This window comes from Lissotriton vulgaris, chromosome 3_1 (assembly GCF_964263255.1).
Source record: "Lissotriton vulgaris chromosome 3_1, aLisVul1.2, whole genome shotgun sequence".
NCBI classification, from domain to species: Eukaryota; Metazoa; Chordata; class Amphibia; order Caudata; family Salamandridae; genus Lissotriton; species Lissotriton vulgaris.
In genome coordinates, this window is record NC_141689.1 from 40,391,421 (window position 1) to 40,419,132 (window position 27,712).

At 47.2% G+C, this 27,712-nt stretch overlaps 1 protein-coding gene across 1 annotated transcript in view; it reads left to right on the top strand.

Annotated features, from left to right (window-relative positions):
- Positions 1-27,712, top strand: part of LOC147725890 (long-chain-fatty-acid--CoA ligase ACSBG2-like) — a 282,463-nt gene that overhangs the window by 89,008 nt on the left and 165,743 nt on the right. The window lies entirely within an intron of this gene.

Consider the following 27,712-nt stretch of genomic DNA (forward strand, 5'->3'; position numbering starts at 1 on the left):
GACACAAGCCAGCGGCTAGTGACCAGACAACGTGCTGAGCAGCGAGCAGAAGGGCCCCACGCAGATCGTGGAGATGCTGGGAGACTGCACTTCGGTGCTGGAGCTGCTCAGGGTCGGGGCTTCTCGGACCCCAGAGCACTCACCAGAGAATTGCTTCGATGGTCGTGCTGTTTAAGAAGCGTGCAGGTTTTGATGATGGCCGGTCCCTCGAGGTCTCGTCGCACCCACAGATCTCAGCTGAGCTGACGACGTGGGTAGAGGTCAGAGGTGCCAGGGAAGCCGGTTCTCGTCGAGCTGGGCCGTCGGATCCTTGAGGAAGGACTTGCAGCAAACCGCAGAGTTCTTAGATGGTGCCCGCTGGTGCAGGGTGACTACTCCTTAGTCACAAGGGAGAAATCTTGAGAAGAGTCTCGAAGTCCTTTCGTAGAAAGTATTCTTGATTCAAAGATGATCTAACTTGGAAGGGTCCCCGCTCCGGCCTTTATCCTAAAGAAAGGGGTGGGTACATGACTAGGTCCTGCCCTAAGGGTGGGACCAAGAAGGGGGGTAGTTACACCCCTCTCCCCTGTCGGACTTTCCCCAGGTCAGGGGCTGCGCGCCCCTGGAACTGGTTCTGACCGGCAGATGCGTAGTGAGCACCGGGGTGCCACTCCGCAGTCACCTTCTCGCAAAGCCCTACCTACCCAGAATACACAAACCCTGTCTGGGACGGTGCGAACACCGCCCTGGACAGGAAACCCTTTGTCCAAGCTCTCCTCGCTGGAAGGACTCCCAGCAGCAGGAGGTCAGACTCGTGTCTGTGGTGGCAGCATCCATTTTGTGGAGCTGAGGCTTTAGTTAACTTTAACCGGGGTTCACAGTTACGTACATGTCGTGTCCCTCTAGAAGGGCGGAATGCTAACCTCGTCGCCAGAATTGGTGAGGGGGCAGCATCCCGATTCGTATCACACCTTACTCGACATGTCTTGATAACACTATACCGAAGTTACCGATATGATACGCGTTATCATGGAACAGCCATTGGGTCTTGGTTCCGCAAGCTGCAACCGGGCTCGGCTCGTGCCAGCGCCCAATTCACACGGGTCCATGCACTCTGCCTTCAGGATTGTCAAGGCCTGCCATAGGAGTGACTGATAGGAACCCGGGTGTCCATTGTGAGGTTAGATATAGGGATACTATACCTAAAGCAACGAGCGAGTACGCTACGTTGCCCCAGCTGTCGTGCAGCCAGTTGTGTCAGTTTTAGCTGGCCATCCAGGGGTGGCATAATACATGCTTCAGCCCCTGGTAGGCCCTGGGTACACCGATGCCCTGAGTTACAGGGTCTGACAAGGTGGCCCAGTTCCAATTGGGTAATGCACCTAAGGTACACGCATCAATTTAGTGAGAGAACAGCTAGGCTGTGGGTCTGATTAGCAGGCCCACAGCCCGAGAAAGTCGTAAACCAGTGAAACAAAAGCAAAAAGTCCGTGTGATCATAGGATTGCAGACCCTACTCTCCTACATGACCCCCCCCCCAAACGTTGGGACAATAAGCTAACCTTGACCAGGTGAGTCTTCTTGTTCTAAGTGGAAATACCTGGAGAGCCCATCTGCATTGCCATGATCAGTGCCAGGTCTATGCTCCACTGTGAAGTCCATCCCCTGTAGGGAAATGGACCACCTAAGCAGTTTGGGGTTCTCACCATTCATTTTATTTAGCCATAGGAGGGGCTTATGGTCGGTCTGAATCTTGAAATGATTGCCAAACAAGTATGGCCTCAGTTTCTTCAGGGCCCACACCACAGCGAAGGCCTCCCTCTCTATAGCTGACCAATTTTTCTCTCTGGGGTCAGCCGTCTGCTTATGAAAGCAATGGGCTGGTCATTACCATCGAAATTCAGTTGAGATAGAACAGCTCCCACACCCAACTCAGAAGCATCTGTTTGGACAATGAATGGTTTGGAGTAGTCAGGACTCTTGAGGATAGGCGCCGTGCACATGGCCTGTTTTAGGTCATCGAATGCTTTTTGACAGCTCGCTGTCCACTGAACTTTTTTTGGCATTTTCTTACTCGTCAGTTCATTAAGTGGAGTCACAATCGATCCGTAATTTCTGACGAACTTCCGGTAGTAACCAGTCAGGCCCAAGAAAGCTCGAACCTGAGTCTGGGTGGTTGGAGGAGCCCAGTCCCTGATTGACTGTATCTTGCTCTCCAGTGGCTGAACCTGGCCTCCCCCGACAAGGTGGCCCAAGTATACAACCTGTGTCTGCCCTATCTGGCACTTGGTAGCCTTGATAGTGAGACCTGCTGCTTGCAGAGCCTCTAACACTTTCCGCAGGTGGACCAGGTGATCCTCCCAGGTGGAGCTAAAGACAGCAATATCGTCAAGGTACGCCGCACAGAAGTCATCCAGCCCAGTGAGAACGTGATTCACCAACCGTTGGAAGGTGGCAGGTGCATTTTTCAAACCAAAGGGCATCACCACGAACTGGTAGTGCCCACCAGGGGTAGAAAATGCTGTCTTGGGCTTAGCGTCCTCAGCTAACCTGATTTGCCAATACCCAGCTGTCAGGTCAAACGTGCTTAAGTAGTTGGCCGAAGCCAATCTATCGATAAGCTCGTCTGCCCTTGGTATTGGGTGGGCATCAGTCTTAGTGACTGCATTGAGACCCCTGTAGTCTACGCAGAACCTCATCTCTTTCTTACCGCCCGGGGTGTGAGGTTTCGGCACTAGAACTACGGGACTAGCCCAGGGGCTGTCCGAGGGTTCAATGACTCCCAGCTCCAACATTTTCTGCACTTCATTCTTGATGCAGTCTCTAACGTGATCGGGCTGCCGGTAGATTTTACTCTTCACGGGCAAGCTGTCACCAGTGTCGACCTCATGGGTACACCAATTGGTCTGACTGGGTGTTAGAGAGAACATATGCCGGAAGGATTGAAGAACCCGTTTACAATCCTCCTGTTGATGTTCGGAGAGGCTGCCACAAAAGACAACATCGTCTACCGATCCATTGTCAGTATTCTGAGTGAGCAGGTCGGGGAGAGGGTCACTCTCCTCCTCCTGTCCCTCATCTATGGCCATGAGCAAACTCATGTCCTTCCTGTCGACATATGCTTTGAGCCTGTTGACATGGAGCACCCTGTGGGGGCTCCGGGGAGTTTCAAGGTCCACCAGGTAGGTGACCTCTCCCTTATTCTCCAGGATGGTGTAGGGCCCGGACCATTTGTCCTTGAGTGCTGCTGGGGCCACTGGCTCCAACACCCACACCTTCTGTCCGGGCTGGTAAACAGTCAAGACAGCCTTTTGGTCATGCCAAGCTTTCTTGAGTTCTTGGCTGGCCTTAAGGTTTTCAGATGCCTTCTCCATGTACTCAGCCATCCGCGAGCGGAGACCAAGCACATAGTCCACTATGCTGGTTGCAGGCTTTTTGAGAGGTCTCTCCCATCCTTCCTTCACCAAACACAGGGGTCCTCTTACAGGATGCCCGTACAAAAGTTCAAAAGGGCTGTAGCCAACCCCCTTCTGTGGGACCTCTCTGTAAGCGAATAAAAGGCAGGGAATCAGGACGTCCCTTCTCCACCGAAGCTTTTCAGGTAGTCCATGAATCATCCCTTTTAGGGTCCTGTTGAATCTCTCAACAAGCCCATTGCATTGTGGATGATAGGGTGTAGTGAACTTGTAGTTGACACCACATTCCTTCCACATTGCAGTTAAGTAGCTCGACATGAAGTTTGCACCTCTGTCGGAGACGACCTCCTTAGGGAAGCCCACTCTGGAGAATACTCCAACTAGGGCTCTTGCCACCACAGGGGCTGTAGTGGTCCTAAGGGGAATAGCTTCAGGATACCTGGTGGCATGATCCACTATCACCAGTATAAACTTGTGCCCTGATGCTGTTGGTGGTTCCATGGGACCGACGATGTCGATCCCCACCCGTTCAAAGGGCACCCCCACCACAGGCATTGGTATAAGGGGGGCCTTTGTCGTGCCACCTGACTTACCACTGGCTTGGCAGGTGACACAGGAGCGGCAAAACTCCCTGGTATCTTCGTTCATGTGAGGCCAGTGAAAGTGCGAGACAAGCCTGTCCCACGTCTTCGTCTGGCCTAGGTGTCCTGCTAAGGGAATCTCGTGGGCCAAGGTAAGGAGGAAACCACGCTGAGACAAGGGGATAACCAGGCTCCTGGTCATGCCAGGCTTGGGGTCTCTTGCCTCAGTGTACAGGAGTCCATCTTCCCAGTACACCTTGTGGGTACCTGTGGCGTTCCCAGCAGCCTCAGCAGCAGCCTGCTGTCTGAGGGGTTCAAGGGAAGGGCAGTCTAACTGGTCCTTCCCCAGGTCTTCTCGTGTGGGTCCCCCTGAGCCCAGAAACTCAACTTGATCAAGTTCGAGTTCTGTAGGTTCAGTTTCCCGCAATTCCTGGAGGTCAGCCTCCTCTGAGACTTGATCCTCGACCTGGGGCAAGGGGGAAGGCGAGGCCTTAACCCGACTGCTCTTCTTCTTGGGAGGTGTCTGGTCCGTTGTTCCAGGATCCAGCACCTGTTCAGTGGGGCATCGTCTGACCTGTGACCTGGTCACAGCAAACACATGTGCTGGCAAGCCTAACATTTCCATGTGAGTCTGTTGCTCCACTTCCGACCATTGTGATGACTCCAAATCATTGCCCAACAAACAATCCACTGGGAGGTCTGAACTAACAACAACCTTTTTCTGGCCATTTACCCCTCCCCAGGAGAAAGCAACAATCGCCAAACTATGACTGGTAGTGACGTTGCTGGCATTGGTCACCAGGAAATCTGTACCTGGCATGATCTGTCCAGGGTCCACAAAGTGAGGCGTCACCATCGTGACACTGGCACAAGTGTCCCTATAGGCCTGAGCCATTCTTCCATTTATTAAAGGCGTCTGTCGGTATTTGCCCAAAGTATTGGGACTGACATCAGGGGATATATCCACATCCCCCGTACAGACAAGGACAGCCTGAGTGAGCGTACCAACTAAGTTGTCACACCCCTCAGAACCCAAGGTTAACCCAACTAGTTCCTTGGGAGGCGCACTACTACTGCTGGCTGTACTAGGGGGCACAGGTGCCTTAGGGGCTGCAGTAGCAGGAGTCTGCCCTCCTTTCTTGGTGCACTCACTAAACCAGTGAGTTTTACTTTTGCAGTATTGGCACCACCTTTTCGATTGACCTTCTTGATTCTTCTTTTTCTGGGAAGCCTGACCCCCCCCCACCCCCCCCCCCCTCTTTGGGTTGTTGGGGACCTGTCGAAGACTTCTGGTCAGTTTGTTCCCCTTTCGAATCTTTACCCTTCTGGTCTGCTTTCTTCTGACCACCCTGGTTCTGGCCCTGGTTTTGCTTAACCCTTGTTCTGACCCATCTGTCTGCCTTCTTTCCCAATTCTTGGGGAGAGGTCAGATCCGAGTCGACAAGGTGCTGATGCAACAACTGGTTCTGACAATTGTTTAAAATTTGTTCTCTCATGATCAAATTATACAATCCTGTGTAATCAGTAACCTTACTGCCCAGCAACCAGCCCTCCAAAGCCTTAGTGGCACAATCAACAAAATCAGACCAGTCCTGAGACTGAGTTTTCTGGGTATCCCTGAACAGCAACCTGTACGGCTCAGTGGTTAGGCCGAACCCATCGATCAGTGTGTTCTTCAGGACCTGGTAATTGTTAGCATCCTCGACCCTTGTGGTGAGGAGCTTATCTCTACCTTTACCTTCAAAGGAGAGCCACAAGATAGCTGCCCACTGACTCTGGGGGATGCACTGTACAGTGCAGGCCCGCTCCAAAGCAGTAATCCATTTGTGGATGTCGTCCCCTTGCTTAAAGGGGGGCACTATCTTATTCAGGTGCTTAGTGTCTAAACTCCTGGGTTCCCGTGGGGGAATGCTGCCACCAGTGGGAATTGTCCCACTCAACTCTTGCTCTCGAGCAAAGGCGAGTCTCTCCTTGGCTAGGGCAAGTTCTTCCCTTTCGATCCGCAGTTTGACTTCCCGCTCCTTTGCTTCGTACACTCTCCTCTGAGGTGATGTCATCCCTCTTCGAGCAGAGCCTCGAGAGCCATTGGTTCGAACAGATCTGTTAGAGCCTCTTGACAGAGATCTAACTCGTCCGTTCCCAATGTTAAGCTGGCCCGAGAGAGGGCCCAGGGGTCCCCTAGTACCAATCTCGTGCCGGCTTAAGTTGTCCTGAGTTAGCTGACTAACTATGACTGGACCTTTGTCTGCCTCATCCCAGATGTCTCTGGATCCTCGTCCTCCTCTTCGCCCTCGGCGGAGAGATGGATAAGGTCAGGGTCACCTCGGGTTCCCTCGAGGGGAGGCATATCCACTTCCGGATGAGAAGGGTCGGTGTTACCCGCCCTCCTGGCATCATAAGTCTCCAAGAGACCAATCAGAAACGGAATGGTAGGGTTTGCACCCTGCTTCAGCTTTCGAGATGTACAGATCTGTCGCATCTCGTGAAATCTAAGCGCAGCATATCTGGAGGTGACCTGTGGAAGGTCGACTGACACGAGGGGAGACTCAGAGTTTCCGCCTTTGTCTGACATGCTGCTTCTAGTGTGGTGTAAGTGATGCACCTACCTACACTATGGGTTTACCTACTGATCCCTTGCTAGGAGTTGTAGCCAAGGTGTGCTAAGCCTTGAGGAGCTACAACAGCTGGTTCAGTAGAACTCAGAGTATTCTAAGCTAAGTTATATGTACCTGGAGTACTTATGCGATCTTTAACAAGATATTCTTAGGATACGCGTGGTAAAACAACAGCAAGCTCAAATCCCAACCGCTGCTCACCAATGTGAGAAGTTGGCCCGATATGCAGCATTCGCTATTCTAGCGACCACTATGCATCGGTCCAAACGACCCTTATGGTGATTGGTTGTAAGTCAACCTTAGACCAGCTATCCTAGTAGCGTGGATACGAGCAGTCTTCGGGCTAAACTCTAGAGGGCGTGTTAAGCCAGCTGTTATACCATCACATACCCCTTGAACACCAAGTGAAAGGACACCACACAAGTGTTATGAAAATAAACAGTATATTTATTAAGAATCACAACAGCCCTGGACTCTTTATGAGGACAGGGTACTAAGCACAGAACAAAACTCTTAGGAAAATACTTCAAGTGCACAATTAAAACAAATGCCCGAGGGCACAGAAAGTTCTAATGGTCTCGGGCGGACCCGATAAGGCAAGTCGGAAGCGAGGGACTCGGGACCCTAGAGTAAGGAGGCTATGCAGGCACCGAAATGCCGAAGTTACCTAGCCACGAGGGCTGCGGCTGCACAAGTCTTACAGGCGTCGGGGGTCTTCGCTGACGAGCCAGGAGCCGGAAGAAAAGGAGTTACTGGCCGGCGACCAGTGATGAATAGTTCGTAGAGATCCAAGCCTGGATCAGAGATCGTTGATACCTGAGAGCAGAGGGGACCAAGTTCGTACTACTAGCCAGTAGTCAGAGGGTACCAGGAAGGCACCGGATGGCCGTCACCTCGACTAGGTGAGTGGGCGACGCTAGGCTCTGCAGTCTCACGGACCAGGAGGCGTTGTCGGCGACCAGGATGGAGGTGCGAGCTGTCCCACGGAGGTTGATGCTGTCGGCGTCGCTGGGCCCAGGATTGGGGCAACAAGCCTTGGCAGATTTCAGGGCCACGTGGTGGGCCTAAAATGGCGTCTTGAGTGGACCAGGAGGGTCCGGGGTGCTTCTCTCAAAGAAGGAAGCAAAGGCCAGTCTGGAGCAACCAGACCAGCAGCGTTGGTTGTCGGATGTCGTCGAAGAAGGACACAAGCCAGCGGCTAGTGACCAGACAACGTGCTGAGCAGCGAGCAGAAGGGCCCCACGCAGATCGTGGAGATGCTGGGAGACTGCACTTTGGTGCTGGAGCTGCTCAGGGTCCGGGCTTCTCGGACCCCAGAGCACTCACCAGAGAATTGCTTCGATGGTCGTGCTGTTTAAGAAGCGTGCAGGTTTTGATGATGGCCGGTCCCTCGAGGTCTCGTCGCACCCACAGATCTCAGCTGAGCTGATGACGTGGGTAGAGGTCAGAGGTGCCAGGGAAGCCGGTTCTCGTCGAGCTGGGCCGTCGGATCCTTGAGGAAGGACTTACAGCAAACCGCAGAGTTCTTAGATGGTGCCCGCTGGTGCAGGGTGACTACTCCTTAGTCACAAGGGAGAAATCTTGAGAAGAGTCTCGAAGTCCTTTCGTAGAAAGTATTCTTGATTCAAAGATGATCTAATTTGGAAGGGTCCCCGCTCCGGCCTTTATCCTAAAGAAAGGGGTGGGTACATGACTAGGTCCTGCCCTAAGGGTGGGACCAAGAAGGGGGGTAGTTACACCCCTCTCCCCTGTCGGACTTTCCCCAGGTCAGGGGCTGCGCGCCCCTGGAATTGGTTCTGACCGGCAGATGCGTAGTGAGCACCGGGGTGCCACTCCGCAGTCACCTTCTCGCAAAGCCCTACCTACCCAGAATACACAAACCCTGTCTGGGACGGTGCGAACACCGCTCTGGACAGGAAACCCTTTGTCCAAGCTCTCCTCGCTGGAAGGACTCCCAGCAGCAGGAGGTCAGACTCGTGTCTGTGGTGGCAGCATCCATTTTGTGGAGCTGAGGCTTTAGTTAACTTTAACCGGGGTTCACAGTTACGTACATGTCGTGTCCCTCTAGAAGGGCGGAATGCTAACCTCGTCGCCAGAATTGGTGAGGGGGCAGCATCCCGATTCGTATGACACCTTACTCGACATGTCTTGATAACGCTATACCGAAGTTACCGATATGATACGCGTTATCATGGAACAGCCATTGGGTCTTGGTTCCGCAAGCTGCAACCGGGCTCGGCTCGTGCCAGAGCCCAATTCACACGGGTCCATGCACTCTGCCTTCAGGATTGTCAAGGCCTGCCATAGGAGTGACTGATAGGAACCCGGGTGTCCATTGTGAGGTTAGATATAAGGGATACTATACCTAAAGCAACGAGCGAGTACGCTACGTTGCCCCAGCTGTCGTGCAGCCAGTTGTGTCAGTTTTAGCTGGCCATCCAGGGGTGGCATAATACATGCTTCAGCCCCTGGTAGGCCCTGGGTACACCGATGCCCTGAGTTACAGGGTCTGACAAGGTGGCCCAGTTCCAATTGGGTAATGCACCTAAGGTACACGCATCAATTTAGTGAGAGAACAGCTAGGCTGTGGGTCTGATTAGCAGGCCCACAGCCCGAGAAAGTCGTAAACCAGTGAAACAAAAGCAAAAAGTCCGGGTGATCATAGGATTGCAGACCCTACTCTCCTACAGGAGTATGTATGACTTGTGCACAAGGTTGTAAAAGATTATCTGAAGGAGATCCCAATGGAAAATAAGAACAAGAAGAAAGCTCAGCAGAATTTTTAGTTCTAAAAACTCTGTTGGCTTGTTCTGGAGTAAGTTTGACTATTACTCGCTTGTTCCACCATCCCTTTTTATCAAGGAAAAGAGAACCCTTAGAAACCTTAAGAAGCTGAGTAGGAAGAGAAAACTTAGATATTTCTTTCTTGACCCTGTTTGGAGTCTTGATCATGACCCAATCACCAACCATAAATGTATGTAAAAAAGGATTAATGTTAGAATTAAAGTGTTTCTGTTGAATCTTTTGTTGATTGGAAACATTTTTCTTTACAATATCTTTGTCATGGCAAGCTAGTTTTTACCTAGACCTTTGATGCACGATGGACATGTATTCCCATTAGGATTCCTTTTCTTGAGTAACCTGAAAGGCCAAATACCAGTTGAGGGTGTGAGCAAATAGGACCACACCTTTTTTTAAAGAAAACCTTCAACATCAACATTACATGAAATAGCGGTTTGTATGCCCTCCTTGATGAACCTATTCATCCTCTCAATCAAACCATTAGGTGGGGAGAATAGAGCGCTACTCTGAGGTGCTTGATATCATGTAAATTCAAACATTCTGGCATAACTGAAGCGCAAAAAGGAAATGCTTTATCGCTTACAATTTCTTTTTGAGAACCCTCAGAGTGAAAAACTCTACTTAAGAAATTGATAACTGAAAAATTGATAGTAAACCCATTTATAGTGATAGTCAAGGAATGTAATAATATAACATTTATCATGTGGCAAAACTTCAAATGGCCCTGCAATATGTAATGGCTAATTTGTCCCAAGCTTCCTCAGGTAAAGGAACACTGTGTAAAGGAAGTTGAGAAGTTTTCCAATGTTTGTCTGACACTAAACAGGTATCACAACTATTAATCCAATGTGCTACATCTTTGTCAAGAGCTGGCCACCAAAAGCGCACTTTCAACTTCCTTGAAGTGCCTCCAACACCTAAGTGACTTTGATGTGCTGCATGAAAAAGTTTATTGTGAAGCTTATAAGGAGAAATACATTGATCTCCCCTAAAGATCACATCATTTATGATGGATAGATCATCTGAAACTTGAGAATAAGATTTCAGAGAGGCAGGAAGAAAGCGTTCTTTCGGCCAACCTAAAATGATCATGTTTTTAACTGCCATTAAAGTTGAATCATCAGAATAACTTTTAACCCACTCAGATTGTGAAATAGCAAAAGGAGAAAGAACCAACTCTTCTATGGAGGCAACAGCACATTCTACATCATCAACATTCTTATATTGTGTATCATTTTCTAAAGGTAATCTAGAAAGAGCATTGGCCCTTAAATTATTACCTCCAGAAATGTGCCGTATAGTGAAAATATATTCGCGTAGTCTTGAAAGAATTCTGACAAGTCATGCCAATGCTTTTCCTGTCCCATTTCCGTTAAGAAGATGTAATAGGGGCTTGTGATCACTAAGGAGTATAAAATGGGAACCTCAAATATAAGTTTTAAAATTTTCTACCGCCCATGAACAGGCAAGGGCTTCTCTCTCAATGGTACTGTAATTTGACTCAGCACCATTGAGAGACCTTGATGCAAAACCAATGGTGTTCTCTTTGGCACCATTCCATTGGCAAAGCAACGCACCCAGCCCCTTCTGGCTTGCATCAACAGAAATTGTGCATTTTAACCCAGGAGTAAAGAAGGGACAAAGCAGGTGCCTCTATTACGACTTTTTTAACAAGATTGAATGCAAGTTCAGTTTCTTGAGACCACAAAAACTTCACATCTTTTTTAAGAGTGCGTTTAAAGGTTGAACTAATTGTGAGTAACTTTGAATAAACCTTGAATAGTATTCCGTTAAACCTAAAAAAGACTTCAAAGAGTCTTTATCTTTAGGAATGGGAACATTTTAATATAGCCTGAGTGAGAGAATATTTGGGCTTAATTCCTTCTGCCGATATCGAATGCCCAAGATAATCCACCTCTCTTGCAAAATATTTACATTTGTTTTTTCCTAAAGTTACCCCAACATCTTTGAAGCGAGACAATACCTTTCTTGGGGTTTTAACATGTCTTGATAGGCCTGAACACAATCAATATTATGCAGTAAAGTGTCCATACATTTCTGAAAGTCACTAGCCACCAAGGCCAATCCAAACGGGAGTCTCAAATACTTAAACGCTCCAAAAGGAGTGATAAATGTAGTGAGTTCTGAGGAACACAGAGAGAGAGAAATTTGATGGCAGGCACTTCTGAGGTCAAGAAGAGTAAAAAAATTTGAACCATAAATGCCAGTTAGTAAATCCTGAATTTTAGGTAATGGGTGGCAATCAATAATTATATTTTGATTCAAAGAGCGAAGATCAGCACATAGACGAATTCTGGAATCTTTTTTTTTTAACGACTACAATTGGACTGACCCATAGTGGGGAATCTGTTGATTCAATTATGCCTTCAGAAACCATCTTGTCTAATACTTTCTCTAAATCATCCCTTACATTAAGTGGTATGTTTCTCAATTTATGAATAACAGGAATGGCATTTGGTTTGAGCTTGATAAGATGTTCAAAATTTCTGATCTTTCCAACTGAGTCGTTAAAAACTTCTGGAAAATCTGAAATAATCTCATCAATCAATGTTTTTTCACTACTGGTCACGAAAAAAATAGGGCAATCCGAACCTGGGACTAATTTAAGGCCCATTCTCGCAAGGTCCTGCCACCCAAAGATGCTCTTTCATTCAATGGCAACGTAAAGCTTTGTTTTTTATGCATCTACCTTGAGATGAAACATTAGTTATAAAATAACCCAGCATGCCTATATCCTTACCACCATTAGCCTTTGGAATGATGTTCTTTGGGTTGCTAATGCACATGAGAAAACCAATGAACATTGAACAAAACATCGGAAATAATGGTTACAGGTGCCCCTGAAACTGCCATCATATCAAATGAATATTGATCAATTATAACTTCACAAGTTGGATCCTTTGCACGATTAATGTCAGGTGAAGTTTCTATTGAATCAATAGAAAGTATAATTTTTTCTGGTATAATATATGAAGATACATCCAATGCATTGATTTCAACAGTGTTGATATTAAGGGCCATATGTATCAACATCCCGTTTTGCGTTTCGAAATAGCAATTTTTAAGGAATCGCTATTTAGAAATTGCAAAATGGTATGTATGTAGAAATTCGCTTCTTTTTAGCGATTCCTTAAAATTCCTTAATTGCGATTAGCAAATTGCTAATCGCAATTGAGGAATAATTTCCCATTCATTTCTATGGGCCAGGAGGCCCATAGGAATGAAGGAGAAATTTGCGATTCGCAATTTGCTAATCGCAAATTGAGAATATCTTCAAGGGTGCAGGGGTGTCCAAAGGACACCCTGTTGCACCCCTGAAATCTGCATGGGTGCACATGTGGCGCACATACATGACCTAAGGGCATGTATGAGCGTCACATGGCACCATTGGATTTTCAAAAAAATGCTTTTTTTAAAGAATTCGCTACTTACTACCAACTAGAAGTTGGTGGTAATTTGCGATTCCTTAAGGGCATTTTTGAAAAAAAAAATCCTTGATACATTGCATTTAAGGAATTGTAAAATTTGCGATTCGTTAAATGCAATCGCAAAATAAGGAATGGCAAATTTTGCGATTCCTTATTTTGCACCCAAATTGTTTGATACATACCATTTTGCGAACCCATTTGACCTTCATACATATGGCCCTTAGGTTCTCTACAGGAGAATCTAGAGATGAAACATCAACGTCAGAATTTTCCATTGAAGTTATGGCACTAACTTGAATTGCCCGTTTGCTTCTACAGACAGTGTGAAAATGTCCCATTTTGTGACAAAGTGTACACCTTTTTCCTAAAGCAAGACAAACAGGACTGTTCCCACATCTGTAACATGAAGAAATAGTTTTTCTTTGGAATGGTTTGGCAAATTTGTTTTTTGAATAAACAGCATTAATGTGCACATCATTTTGCATTGAAGAAATACTTTCCTCCTAAATACATTTTGATGAAACAATTGATCTTTCTATGCTTTTAGCCATGTCAATGACTTCCGAGAGAGAGGGATCACGGCAACTTAGGATTCTTTCTTGTATTTTTTTATGAAAGCACTTATAAACAATTTGATCTCTGATCACAGTCTCTATATATGCTCCAAAGTTGCAATCTGCAGCTAAATTTCAGAGTGCAGAAATAAATTCCTCCACTGTTTCATGTTGTTCCTGCTTTCTTTTCAGAAGTTGTATCATTAAGAACGTCAAGTGTCTCGAGGAGGACGTCTGAATTGACACGCTATTTCCTTCGACTTGTCCTCTCCAGCATTGGTGTTTCCAGTTTTATATTATTAGCATTATCAATGCATTTCCAAGTAATTCAGTATCCTGAATGAGAGTGAATGTTTCAATGCTGATTTAGTGATGTTTAGTGCTGCCAAGATATTCAGGAAAGGAGTCCTGCATGAGAGTGAATATTTCAATGCTGATTTAGTAATGCTTAGTACTGTCATGTTATTCAGGAAAGGAAACATGACAATACATTGTTTTTGTGTGTTATTGTTTTGGCCTTATGAGCATCTTTGTGTTCAAGGGTTTTTAACTGCCATGGGGTTTTGTGCCATACCTTCTTGTGTATGGTGTTGCAGAATGGTGTGTGTCTGTGCCATGTTTTGGAGCTGGCGGTGGGGCAGTTGATACGTTTCTTGCTTATTCAGGTGTGTCACAGTTAAGGGTGAAGGGCATAGAAAAGGCCTTATTTTGGGAATGTAAGTGAGGTTATTTATACTTTTTGATGACACTTTCCACCCTCACGTCTGGTTTGGGTGAAGGCTATTTATGAAGTTTTAGCCACCCTTCCTAAGGAGGAAGCCAAATCTATGAACTGTTAGTGAATCCATTTTACTTGTTTGGTGTCTTTTGGTATCCTCACTTACCACCCTTACTACAGGTTACTGGGTTAAGAGCAGTTAGATGCTACATGGTTGAGAGGAGGGGTGTTCCACACTTACCACCCTTACTTCGCGTAAGGGTGGAGGGTAGTGTTGATGCTTTATGCTTTGTGTGGAGTGTTGTTCCACACATTCCATCCTTACTTCAGGTTTGGGTGAAGGGCAGCTTAGATGTCATACGGTTCGTGTGGGGTGGTGCTCCGCCCTATCTTAGTTTTGGATGGTTTTCTACTGCGCCCTGTGGTCAGTGCCCTACATACCACTTTTATGTTAGCCTGGCTAGCTGGCATGTTTGTAGTATCAGGGTTCGGGTTGTGTTTTTGGAAAGGGAGTTGATGTCAGTGCATTCCTTTTACCTTTCACAGTGTTTTCTTTGCTTGTTTTATTTTAATATTTGTTGTGCGCGTAATGTTCCCATCTGTTATGTTCATGCATTCACATTAGTCCTTTACTACAATGTTTATATGCATGCAGGTGTTCTACTGCTATTCTTTTGCCTGCAGTGTTTCAATTGTCATTCTTATGCATGCATTAGTTTTAATATATACTTTTTAGAGTTCCATTCTGATTTGTGTAAAGAAAGGAGATGTGTTGGTATACCCGCAGCTCAGCCAGTGTGACTGTGGTAGTGGAATGTTGGTGTGTGAGGGGGCTGTGGAATGTTAGTGAGAGATTCAGTTGGAGGATGGACTGAGCAGCAGGAAGGCTGCTCCTGGAGGGGCTCTTTTTATCATCTTACTCAATAAAACTACTTAACTAATCTACCTGGAACCGGGCTTGCTTTCTTCAACAACAAGCACAACTAAGCTAGCCACCAGGTCAGAGTCTGTCAGTCACCTGACACCCCAGCTCCCAGAGCAGCACAGAACGTGTCCTGCTTCTTTTGCTCAGTACTATTAGCAGCGCTCTGGCTTGACAGGTTCAGGAGGTGCTTTAAATATATGACTTTGCATTTCAGTGCTATGATGTGGATCACCATACTGAAATGCATTAATCTAACACCTGATGTGTGGCACTTATCTGGGCTGTCCATTATGGGGGATACCAAGGGCCAGACAGGGCTTTCAAAACTCCCTTTGTTTAGCTGCAGAAAAGGTGTCCACATGTTCACTGAGTCTTCCCTGTCAAGCCCATTGACAAGGAAGAAGACTCTTGCCATTGCGAAAATGTTGCAAAGACACAGCAGTACACCAAAGATATAGCTTTAACTGTGAAATAATAAGTCCTATATTATGAGCAGGTCTGAACTTACGAAGACAGCTAATATTGATAAAACGTCAGATCTACTCAGTGATCAATGAAAAGCTCTTCATCTCCTACTATAACAGTTGGACCCAAAGAACTAGCAACCACCCCTTTAAAATAGGACAATATTCTTTAGGACCTGAGACCTTTTTAGCCCAGCAACATTTCCATTTTAACACACCTACCAATCATCAGGGTACAATGTTGGCTACCATTTATGGGTTCCACAAATCACACACGTCCTGTTCAGTTCTACCCAGGATTAACCACAGAAGCCGGACACCAGGGCCACAGGTGGGTTTTTACTGTGGATGTTACCAACTAGACCTGGACTGTCCACAAAAATAATAGAACCAGTAGCCTTCCACAGCATCCCTCCTGCCTGAACAATCAGGTAATCAGGGAGGTAAATTCAACCTTCGTTACATTTTATGTTATATGCATTTGTAAAGTGCACTGTCACCTGCAAGGGTATCCCGGCGCTGAGCAGGTGTTTGTATCTAGCCTTGCCTATGGTAGCTTGCTTAATTGAAAAGCAACGTCTTCAGTATCTTGCAGAATTCAAGAAGAGAGGAGGAGGCTTTGATGTGGAGTGGAAGGCCATTCTACATACAAGGCAGCACTTAGACATTTTCATCAGCAAATAGGTGACACCAAGGAAAAAAACACCAGTGGAGAACATTGAAGGAAGCTCCAACGGCTTCACAGAGATCTTCTTGATCGTTAAGGATTTGGCCTCACCCTCAGCCACTGCAACTAACATTGCTGTCTCCCAAAAACTCTGCGACAACCTATCCAACTTCTTCCACAGCAAAACTGCAAACATCTACAGCAACTTTACACACAAACCCAAACCCAGAGAACTCATTGCCAACCTACCCACCATCAACCTATACGACCATTTGGCCGAATGGAAAACCATCACCAGAAACGACACAGTGGCAATCATGTGGACCATCCACTCAGGGACCCAAGAAACCCATGCCCACATCACATCTACAACCTGGGAACATCACCAATCAGCACCACCCTGACCCCCATCATCAATACCTCGATCATGTCCAGCATTTTACCAGATGAATGGAAACTTGTAGAAATCAAACCCTTCCTTAAGAAGCCCCCAGACGATCTGAATCAACTGAGCAACGTCTGACACATCTACCTGCTCCTCTATTCAGTCAAATTGATTGAGAAGGCCATCAACAAGCAGCTCACAACCCACCTTGAATTTCACCATCTTCTAGGCAACACTCAATTAGGATTCAGAGGGAACAGCTGCTCCCAAACAGCACTCATCACAACCACCGACGACATTCAAATCATCCGGGACTGAGGAGAAACATCGGCGTTCATCCTGCTTGACCCCACTGCGGTCTTCAATGTTGTCCCTCATTGGAAGACTCCACAAGATTTGCATGCTAAAATCTGCTTTCAAATGGATCTGCTCCTTCCTCAAGGGAAGAACCCAAATGGTCAGGCTGCCACCCTTCACATCAATGACCAAGAAATGTATATGCGGAGTCCCACAGTGATTGTCCCTCAGCCCCATTCTTTTAAACATATACATGGCATAGCTCGCCAACATCATCCGATCACAAGATGACACCCAACTCATCCTCTTCTTGATGGACAAGGCAACCACCACCAGAACCAACTGCATGACCATGAAAGCATACTGGATGCGAACCAACTGCCTGCAGCTCAACTCCGACAAGAGAGAAGTGCTGGTCTTTTGCAACAGGACCTCCCAATGGGGCAGCACCTGGTGGCCGTCGTAGCTAGGACCAACACCCACTCCGACAGACCACAAAGGAAACCTAGGGGTCATCCTAAATGACAAAATCAACATGACAGCTCAAGTCAATGCAGTGTACACCATATGGACCATAACACAAGCACTCATCGCCAGCAGAATGGACTATAGCTACACTCTTTATGTCCGAATCACCACACAAGTCCTGCACAGACTCCAGACCATCCAGATCACCACTACAACACTTATACTCGACCTCCCACACTGTACCCACATCACAAAACACATTAGGCAGCTTCTCTTGCTTCCCAATTCAAACTTCCCATGCACCCAATCAAATCCCTACACAACACAGGACCAGAATATCTAAACGGCTGCGTACACTTTCCTCTACCCACCAGACACCCACTCTCTCCCTCACTTGCACACATTCCCCGCTTGTGCAAAAGCAAAACTGGAGGGTTTCATTCTTCTGCAATGCACCCAAGACATGGAACAACCTCCCTCAACACATCAGAGTCTCCTCCTCACGTTTTGAGCTTCATATAAGCACCTTGGAGACTATAAAGCTACATACCTGCCCAAGTGCCTGGATACCCTCTTGGGTGATTAGTGCACCATACAAATCAATATGACATTACATTCTATGCTTTTAGGAGTGATGTAAGGGAATACCTGCCCTCCTGATCAGGTTCTGTGTATGCATGGGATCTGTGTGAATATGAGTCTTGTGAAATGGAGGTGGTTGATGAAGGAGATGCAACTGTTCAAGTAGGTGGACCTAAGTTGTGTAGTGCATTGAATGTGTGTGTGAGTGGTCTGAAATGAGCACCTTTGTGTATCAGGAACCAGTGATGCTCCCTGAGGTTTGGTGTGATGTGAGTTCTGTTTGGGAGGTAGAAGATGAGTCTGGCTGCTGAGTTCTGGATGGTTTGTAGTCTTCTATTGAGTTGCTGGGTAATCCTTGCATAGGGGTTGTCCCCGTAGTGCAACTTGTTCATGATTAGGGTGTGAATGAAAGTTTTTCTAATTTTGCTTGGGACCCATCTAGAGATCTTTCTCTGCATCTTCAGGGTGTGAAAGCAGGATGCAGTGACAGCGTTGACTTATCCTCTCATGTCCAGTTAGCTGTTGTTGAATATTCCACTGTACCTGTCTTGGTTTCTGGGTGTGGGTCCCAGGGGGTTGGCCATCATTTGGAATCCACTGTTGAGTTGTTCTTGCTGAAGAGAACTACTTCTTTTTTGTCAGTCTAGAGCTTGAGACAATTGACTTTCATCCAGTTATCGATTTTGGTCCAGCAAGTAGTGAACTTATTTCTTGCGTTGGGAGGCTTGTCTGAGAGAGAGGTATGAATTGCGTATCGTCAGCCTAGCAGAGGATGCTAAAGTTGTGTGTGCAGATGACATCAGTGAGAGGGGTCATTTTTGTGTTGAAGAGGGTGGGGCTGAGCAGTGAATCTCCGCAGATATGTTTGCGCATCAGAAAAGTAAGAGGCCAGAGTGTTTCATCTGTTAAGCAGGAGCATATCCAGTAGAGAGCTTGTACTTGAATGCCACTCCTGTGCTGGTTCCTGATAAGGATGGGGTATGAGACTGTGTTAAATGCAGCAGAGAGGTACAGAAAATTAAGAGACGTCATGCCTCCTCTGTCAATGATCATATGGATGTTGTCTGTGGTGGTGATGAGTGTTGTTTTCTGTAATGTGGTTGGCCTGAGGAGCTGGTGATTGCGGAGGTGGTTGATGAGATGCTGTTTGATTAGTTTCCCTAAAGACCTTTGCCTGGTGTGGTAGGAGGGAGATGGGTCTGTAGTTGGACTGCTTGGCTGGGTCAGCGAACGACGTTTTGAGCAGGGGCATGTCAGTGGCATGTTTCCTGGTGTTTAGGAATAAATCGATGAAGGTGTTGACAAAGGGTGTTAGTGCTTTTTTGATTGGTAGGAGTCCTTTGGTGAAGGCGTGGTGGGGCAAGGGTCAGATGAGATGTTCTTCATGGTAGGGAAAGATATATTAAACCAATTCTGAGAGGTTTCGTGCAGGTTAAACCAGCCCTATTGTACTTACAACTTATGGAAAATACAGTAGTAATGTACGGGGTAGCAAATTTTCTGACTATGTCTATCCGGTCAAAGCGAACTAGACTAAAACCAAATAACTAACACAACCTAAAAATGCCTGCACTGAATAAATGACCTTTGTTTATGTAACCCAGAGTTGTACAAATTATGAATGCTTGAGTGGCACATTTTGCACTTTACCCTAGGTGGCTAGCATTTCCCGTACCCAAAAATGTAAAGATTTGCTAGTCTTTTGTACTGTTTTTCTTATAAACTGAATACCGTTGTGATCATTGTAAATACGTTTGTAAAGATGATTTTTATATGAATTTGTCATGTGTAATTAACTTTTTAATTTTTTAACTTGTTTTAAAAAAAAAAAAAAAAAACTTGTGTGTATGATTGAATATGGTCCTGTAGCATACTTTTATGATTTTAAAACTATCGAATAAAGTGTTTCTGACTTGACTGGACTCATGGTAGCAGCAATTTTAATGGTGGTGACTGTGAGCCATGAGGTTAGGGTTTGCTCTTTGTTTGTGATGGAAAGTTGAGTTGCAACTGTGAAGGGGTCGGATTGAGGGCCAAAATTGCTGTATATGGAGGTTATTTTAGGACAGAGGAATTTTAAGAACTTGTCAAGGTTTTGTGAGGGGGTGATAATATTAGGAGGTGGCAGGAGGCATGTTGAAATCTTTACTCATGGCATACATTTCCTTGCTGCTTTTAGTTAAATGAAATGAATTGAAATGAAAGATGCTTTTATATAGCGCATTGCTACCTGGAGGCATCTCAGCTCTGACAGCGGAAGGATTAGCGTGGCAACCAGACTATGGGAATAGCCAGGTCTTTAACAGTTTACAGAAGACAAGATTGTGGGGGTTCTTTCCGTAGGTAAAGAGGAAGAGAGTTCCACAATGTTGATGCATTGTAGGAGAACATACTACCTCCACTTCTGGCTTTCCTAATCTTTGGAACAGTAGCTAGGTGTAAGTGGTCCAATCGAAGGCATCTGTTGGCACGATAGGGATGATTAATGGAGTGATTAATGGCAGGACTTTTCCCAGCCAGTGACTTATGTATTATGCACATCGCCTTGAATTTGATTCTCTCCTTGATCTTCAATGTGATCTGCAATCAATGTGATCTGCAAGAGCTGTACACTTGGTGTTCCATATCTGCTGGTGGAAGTAGCTTAGGACTGATTTAAAGATTTCTTTCTCTGTGGTTTCTTAACCTTTCTGCCATTTGTGCTCCAGTTGCTTGCAGTGGTTTTTCGTCAGGCTTAGCACCTCAGTGTACCAGGCCAGGCCATTGAAGGGAGACAGAGTATTGGCACATGCAGTGATCCAGCGGTTGAGGTTCTTGATGGTTTTCAGCAAGTTGCTGGTGTGGTCAGGCTGGTGTGTTCAGAACGCCAAAGCTCATTGCTCTTCTTTCATTCTTCTTCAACTGCAGCCTGCGGTTATGATGGTCGTAAGTCTGTGATGGTGTGGGATGGGTGTGCTGAAACTGATGAGGGTGTGGTCTGTCCAGGTCAAAGGTGCTGGCTTGTCGATTGCAATGTTGCTGATTGATGAGGAAATTGAGTATAATAGGTGTCCTGAGGTCTGGTTGTGCTTGGTAATGCTAAGCTTTCTGAGTTTTCATGAAGGGCCATAGACTTTTTTAGTTGGTGTGGTCTTTTATTTGAAAGTTAAGGTCTCCAAGAAGGATGAAGGTGTTGGCAGCTATGTTGAGAGATATGACGAAGTCTGTGATATCGCTGATGATACTGATGCGGGATCCTGGTCATCTGTATATGAGGGTTCCGCCTAGGGAAAAGTTGCCTGTGATGCGTATCTTGAATGTTAGGTGTTTATTGTAGCTGGTAGGGTATTGGTGGTGCAGTTGATGGCATCTTTGAATATGATGGCGACTCCACCCCTCAATAAAACACCAACCTATTTCTGCTTTTGAACAACAACCCATTACTTGTTTAGAAAACTGTTGCTTACCATTTCACTTCATGAATGAAAGCATTGTCAACTTTCTAGCCTCATGCTATCCTGTACTTAAACAATGGTGAAAACGATTCACCTTGACCTCATTCACTGGTGCTTTACAATCCCCAGATCCTTTCTGCTTTCATTCATCAATTTCAAACGTGTGCCTTGAATGAGTCATTTTAACAATGAGAACCTGATTCACTCCTTTGAGACCCTCACAGGTGAGTCAACCATGATTGATTGATTGATTGAATACGATTTCAACCTTTAAACTTTGATAACATGAGCATCAGCAAGCTCTAGGAAAAAATCATTGTTTTGATGGTTTCAATACGTTCCCATCAAGTGATGAATCTGGTTGGCCATTTATCTAGTATATCTCTTACTTTGGTTTGGGTAATTTTTCATTGTAATCAAAGCTGGTCTAATAGATTTTTGAGGGCAGAACCGCCGTTTTGTCCTTATTAGGGTGTAACGTGAGACTAGGGCATGATCCATGATAGTTAAAATGATGTTGGGAATGGCAGTATCAGCTTGAGATGTCAAGAGGAGAATGTCATCTGCATATGCTGCAACTTTTTGTGGACCTGCTAGAAATGGGATGTCGGGGTTATATGGGTTCTCTCTAATTTTCATCAGTAGTGGTTCCAATGTGATTAGAAAAGGAAGAGGGGGAGAGGAGTTGGCCTAACGGCTAGGGCAGTCGACCTCGAATCTGGGTAACTGCGTTTGAGTCTCGACAATGACACTGAACATCCTGTGATTCTGGGCAAATCACTTAATCTCCCTGTGCCTAACAAAAATGAATCTGTCCTCATGTAATGCAACTGGTGCTCTGATACCTGATTTGGGTCAAACTTGCAATATACATAAAAATCTATAAACAATAAAAAGAGAGGAGAGGGGAAATCACTATTTAGTGGCCTTCGGTAGGCTGAAGCTGTTTGAAAGGTTTCCGTTGACGTTAATATGGACTTTAGGTTCCATCTATAGTGCAAGAATCATTTTAGATAGATTGGGACTGAGATTAAGTGCAGTAAGGGTAGCCTTAGGTAGGAAGGACCAGAGAACCTTGTCAAAGGCCTTTTCAGTATCTAGTGCAATCATGCATGCCGATTGGCTGAGGTGTTATGCTTTTTCAATGATATGACCGCAGAGTCTGACATTATCTGCACTGAACTGCACTGATATATACCGCACATTCCTGCCCTTTCCTGTGGCGTAGGGCAGTGCAACAGGGAAGGCTTGTGGCACTGCTCTACGGAAAAATATTGTAAATTCGGGCCTCAATGTGCTTGTAATATAGTTTACCCATGGGACAGTGAATTGAATTATCCAAAGAGAAGCAATCAGACAAAATCTCTCCCGAGAAGTCTGCTTCCGGGGTACTCTATACCTTAGCCCCCATAATAGGTGGACAAGTTTAGTTTTGTCTTCGAAAGGGTCTGACCCAACATCACAGCAACACATAAAAGATGACGAGGCTTCGGGGACAGCCTAAGAGGAAATTTATTTTCCACCTATTGTAAATCTTTCGTGCCCTTGTACCCCCATACCCTATTTCCATAGGTCGCTATAGCAACGCACTTACTCTCTGACCTCCGGGCCAAGGCCAGCACTCTCCCCAGCAGCTCCACCTGGTTGTCGACCGCCCCAACATCCGAGCCCTCCACCCGTGCAAGGTTCGAGCCAGCAGTTCATCTCTGCACTACAGGCTCACTGCAGGCTCTCCTGGTTTTTCCCTCCTGATTTCCGCTTGCTCGCTGTATTCTCATTTGTGTTTTAATCACTGTCTGCTTATTGTGCCCCTTATTCTGCTTATTGTGTCGTTATTCTGCTTATTGTGCTTTTTGTGTCCTTATTCTGCTTATTGTGTCCTTCGTTAGAGTTCTGCTTCTCCCCTTTTACCGCTGCTGCTGCCCGTGCAGCCCTGCCCTTGACCCAGCCGCTCCCACCTCCCAGCCTCTGCTTCCGCCCCCTCCCCTCCACATGGCAACTGCTGACGGTTGCGCCACTGGTTCGCTGAATGCGTGCTTAAGGCAAGCCCGTCTGCACCCGTCCGTGCCTGGACCGTGCCCAGCACCAGACCCCCTGGCCCCCACGAACGCCACGTCTCTGGACTCCACTACTAAGGCAACACCCTCCACGAACTCAACACTGGCCGATCATCAAACTGCTTCCAGGCCAGCCCGAAACTCACCCACGGACCCTTCACCTGCCAAAGCTGCAGCTTGACCAGCTGCCAAACACCTACACGTCCTACCCCACCCGTCAGAGCCGAGTGCAACCACCTCAGATGCATATTACTCAACATCTGCTCCATCCACAAGCATGCCTTCGAACTCTGGGACCTACTCGGTCCAGCCTCCACGGACGTCGCCTTCCTAACCGAGACCTGGATGAACCCCTCCTTGGCACCCGACATCGCTATAGCCATCCCAGATGCCTACAAGATCACCAGAAGGGACTGCACCAACAGACCTGGAGGAGGAATCGCCATCGTCAACAGAAACACCCTCAAAGTCTCGACCTGCATAGCAGACACCTCCAGCACCGCTGAACACCTGCACTTCCAGATCCACAAGGACTCCAACAACACCCTCAGAGGAACACTCGTGTACAGACACCCTGGACCCTGGCAACAGTTCATCAACGCCATCTCTGACATCGTCAGCACGCACTCTCTTGCTTCCACATACTACATCCTCCTTGCAGACCTGAATTTCCACCTCGAACGCCGACGACAGCAACTCCGTTGCTCTCCTCGATAACCTTGCCAACCTTGGACTCAAACAGCTCGTCACAACCCCCAACCACAGAGCTGGACACTCACTCGACCCCCTCCTCTCCGCCAGCAACCACATCTCCTTCAGCCACACCACTGAACTCCACTGGACCAACCATCGCTGCGTCCACTTCACCTTCAAGAAACCCACCGCGCACCACCACCAACAATGGATCCCCTACCGCAGCTGGAACAAGATCACCGAAGACCAGCTCATCACCACCCTCGCCCGAGACCCACCAACAGACACCACCGACACCAACGCAGCAGCCCGCAACCTCAGGCAATGAATCGACAACTGCGCAAACACTCTCGCCCGATCAAAAAACCCTCAAACAGACGCACCGACAGAAAGGCCAGTTGGTTCACCACTGACCTCCAGGATTCGAAGAGGACTTGACGAAGACTCGAGAAGCAGAGGCGCCACGAACAGACTCCGGACAACCATGCTGCCCTAAAGAACGCCAGCTGCAAGCACCACCAACTCATTTGAGCCACCAAAAGGAAATAAATGTAAATGTAAATGTCAATTTACATTTACATTTACACAAAAGGATATAGTTCAAGGAACGCATCGACAACAGCAAAGAGCTCTTCATCATCATGAAGGAACTCCCCAACCCCAGCTCCAGCGCCAACATCCCGCTGTCTCAAGACCTATGTGACTCCTTAGCCACCTTCTTTCACCGCAAGATTGCAGACATCCACAACAGCTTCAATGCCCAGACCCTCCCCACAGCCGGCGACACCACAGATTCACCACCCCCCAGCCTTTCCAACTGCCTGCTCTCCTGGACCCATGTCAACGATGACGGCACCATGAACACCATCCAATCCGTCTCACCATCCGACCCCTGCCCCCACCACTTCTTCAACAAAGCAAACCGCATCCTCGCACCCCTATGCCCGAAAATCATCAAAAGCTCCTTCGAGACTGCCACCTTCCCGGAAAGCTATAAGCACGCCGAGATCAACACCCTGCTCAAAAAACGCACAGCGGACCCAAAGGACCTCAAGAACTTCTGGCCCATCTCCCTGCTTCTGTTCCCGGCGAAATTCATCGAAAAGATCGTCAACATGCAACTGATCCACTTCCTTGAGGAGAACAACAGCCTGGACCCATCCCAATCTGGATTCCGCAACAATCACAGCACTGAAACCGCTCTCATCGTTGCCACAGACGACATCAGGACCCTACTGGACAACGGCAAAACCACAGCACTCACCCTCCTGGACCTCTCGGCCGCCTTCGACACCGTCTGGCACCACACCCTACGCACACACATACACAACGCAGGAACATGCGACAAAGCCATAGACTGGAACACCTCCTTCCGCACCAACAGAACCCGGAGGGTCCACCTCCCCCATTCCGTTCTGAAGCCACTAAGATCTTCTGCAGTGTACCCCAAGGATCATCCCTCAACCCTACCCTTTTCACCGTCTACATGGCACCGCTCGCCAACACAACCTCAAAATCGTCTCCTACGCTGATGACACTCATCTGATCCTCTCACTCACCAAGAACCCCGCCACCGCTAAAACCAACCTCCACGAATGAATGAAGGCTGTCACCCACTGGATGCAGAACAGCCGTCTGAAACTTAACTCAGACAAGACAGAGGTACTCATCCTTGTCCACCTCCTCCGCCTGGGATGACTCTTGGTGGCCAGCCACCCTGGGAGCCTCACCCACACCCTCTAACCACGCACGCAACCTGGGGCTCATCCGGGACTCGTCGCTCTCAATGACCCAGCAAGTCAACGTCGTGTCTCCCTTCTGCTTTAACACCCTCCGCATGCTCTGCAAGATCTACAGATGGATCCCCACCGGAACCAGAGGACGGTCACCCAGGCCCTTGTCAGCTGCAGACTGGACTACGGGAACGTCCTCTACGCAGGAACCACGGCCAAACTCCAGAAAAGACTCCAACGCATACACAACGCCTCCACACACGACTCATCCTTGACATACCCCGCCACACCCACATAACCACCCACCTGAAAGCCCTGCACTGGTTCCCAGTCAACAAGAGGATCACCTTCAAGCTCCTCACGCACGCTCACAAAGCACTCCCCAACGCCGGACCGGCATACCTCAACAAACGTCTCACCTTCTACACCCCGATCCGCCAGCTTTGTTCCTCTGACCTCGCTCTCGCCACCGTCCCACGCATTCACAGGTACTCCACCCGTGGCAGATCCTTCTCCTACCTCACCGCCAAGACATGGAACACCCTCCCCACACAGCTGCGACAGGCCCAGGACCTGCTGACCTTCAGGAGACTTCTCAAGACCTGGCTGTTCGAGCAGTAGCTGCACCTCCCCACCCCTCATCGCCTTGAGACCCTCACAGGTGATTAGTGCGCTCTACAAATTATTGATTGATTGATTATATGTGCTCACAATCTCCCTCACAAGTTTGTGCCCCGATCTAAAAGTGAAGCTAAAAAGGGATTCAATAGCGCTCCGACACTGATATGCCGTAGTTGTTTGTCGAAAATTCCAACTTAAAGGTAATGAAGGGGAAAACCCAGAGCCATAAAGTTTGACACTTTCTATCTCAACCCTTTCTATTTAGAATTTCTTAGGGTTTTTTGTTTTTTTGTGACAATTTTCATAATAAAGGTTTTGCCAGCTAGAGGTCGTGCAGGTGAGGAAACCATCCAAAAGTAATTCAAGGTAATTTGCAGTTCTAGAAATTAAAACATACTACGCTATATGAGAGTGAACATAAATAATAAAGTATACTATTTTCCTGGTGAGGAAAGGAATGGGTCTGTCCGCAAAACACTCTACAACTGCGGAACAAACCCTAAGTGTTGCATCATGGAGTATGTCAAGATGGCAGCTGGAGTGAGTTAGGGGAGTTAGATTGAGAGCTATATGTGTGGCGGGCCATACCATTGTGTGTTTTTTGAAGGGGTGTGGCAAAGTCGGTTGAACTACGCATGGACAGTGACATCCCTACCAGGGAGGTCGGTGGAGGACTCTGGTTTGTGATCATCTGATACATTTGTCTGAAGTGGGTGGTGGCCTTGTGGAGAGCTGTCCTGAATTGTCTAAACTCAACCTTAAGATATGGAGAGGTCTGAAAAGAGTAGGCAGATCCTGTTCAACACGGTGACTGGCGAGAGAAGAATGAGAGGGAGGGAGAGAGCGATAGAAACGGATGAGCAAGAGACGGTAGGAGAGAGAAGGTGGGAGAGATTGAGAGACAGAGGCAGAGAGCTGTATGGAAGTGATGACCACTGCACAGTGCTTAATTTGTAAAACAAAAGTGCCAGGGCTCTCATCAGTGACGGTACCGACACATCTAGAAAGCATCCTACTCCAACAAGTGTAACAATTCAGACTATTCCAGGCCCCCAAAGCTATAAGACTAGCTTGGCCAGCAGGTAATAGTCACTTTTAATGTATTTTGAATTAATAATTGGCAGGTGTTGTTTTAGCTAATATAGCCGGACAGCGCCACCTTGTGGCAGACTGTCTCAAGCTCTGGTGTTGAGAATTAAGTGCTGGTGCCGAGCACAGGAAAATGCTGGCTCAAATTACGCACCTCCTTTACCCATTCCAGAACACTGGTTG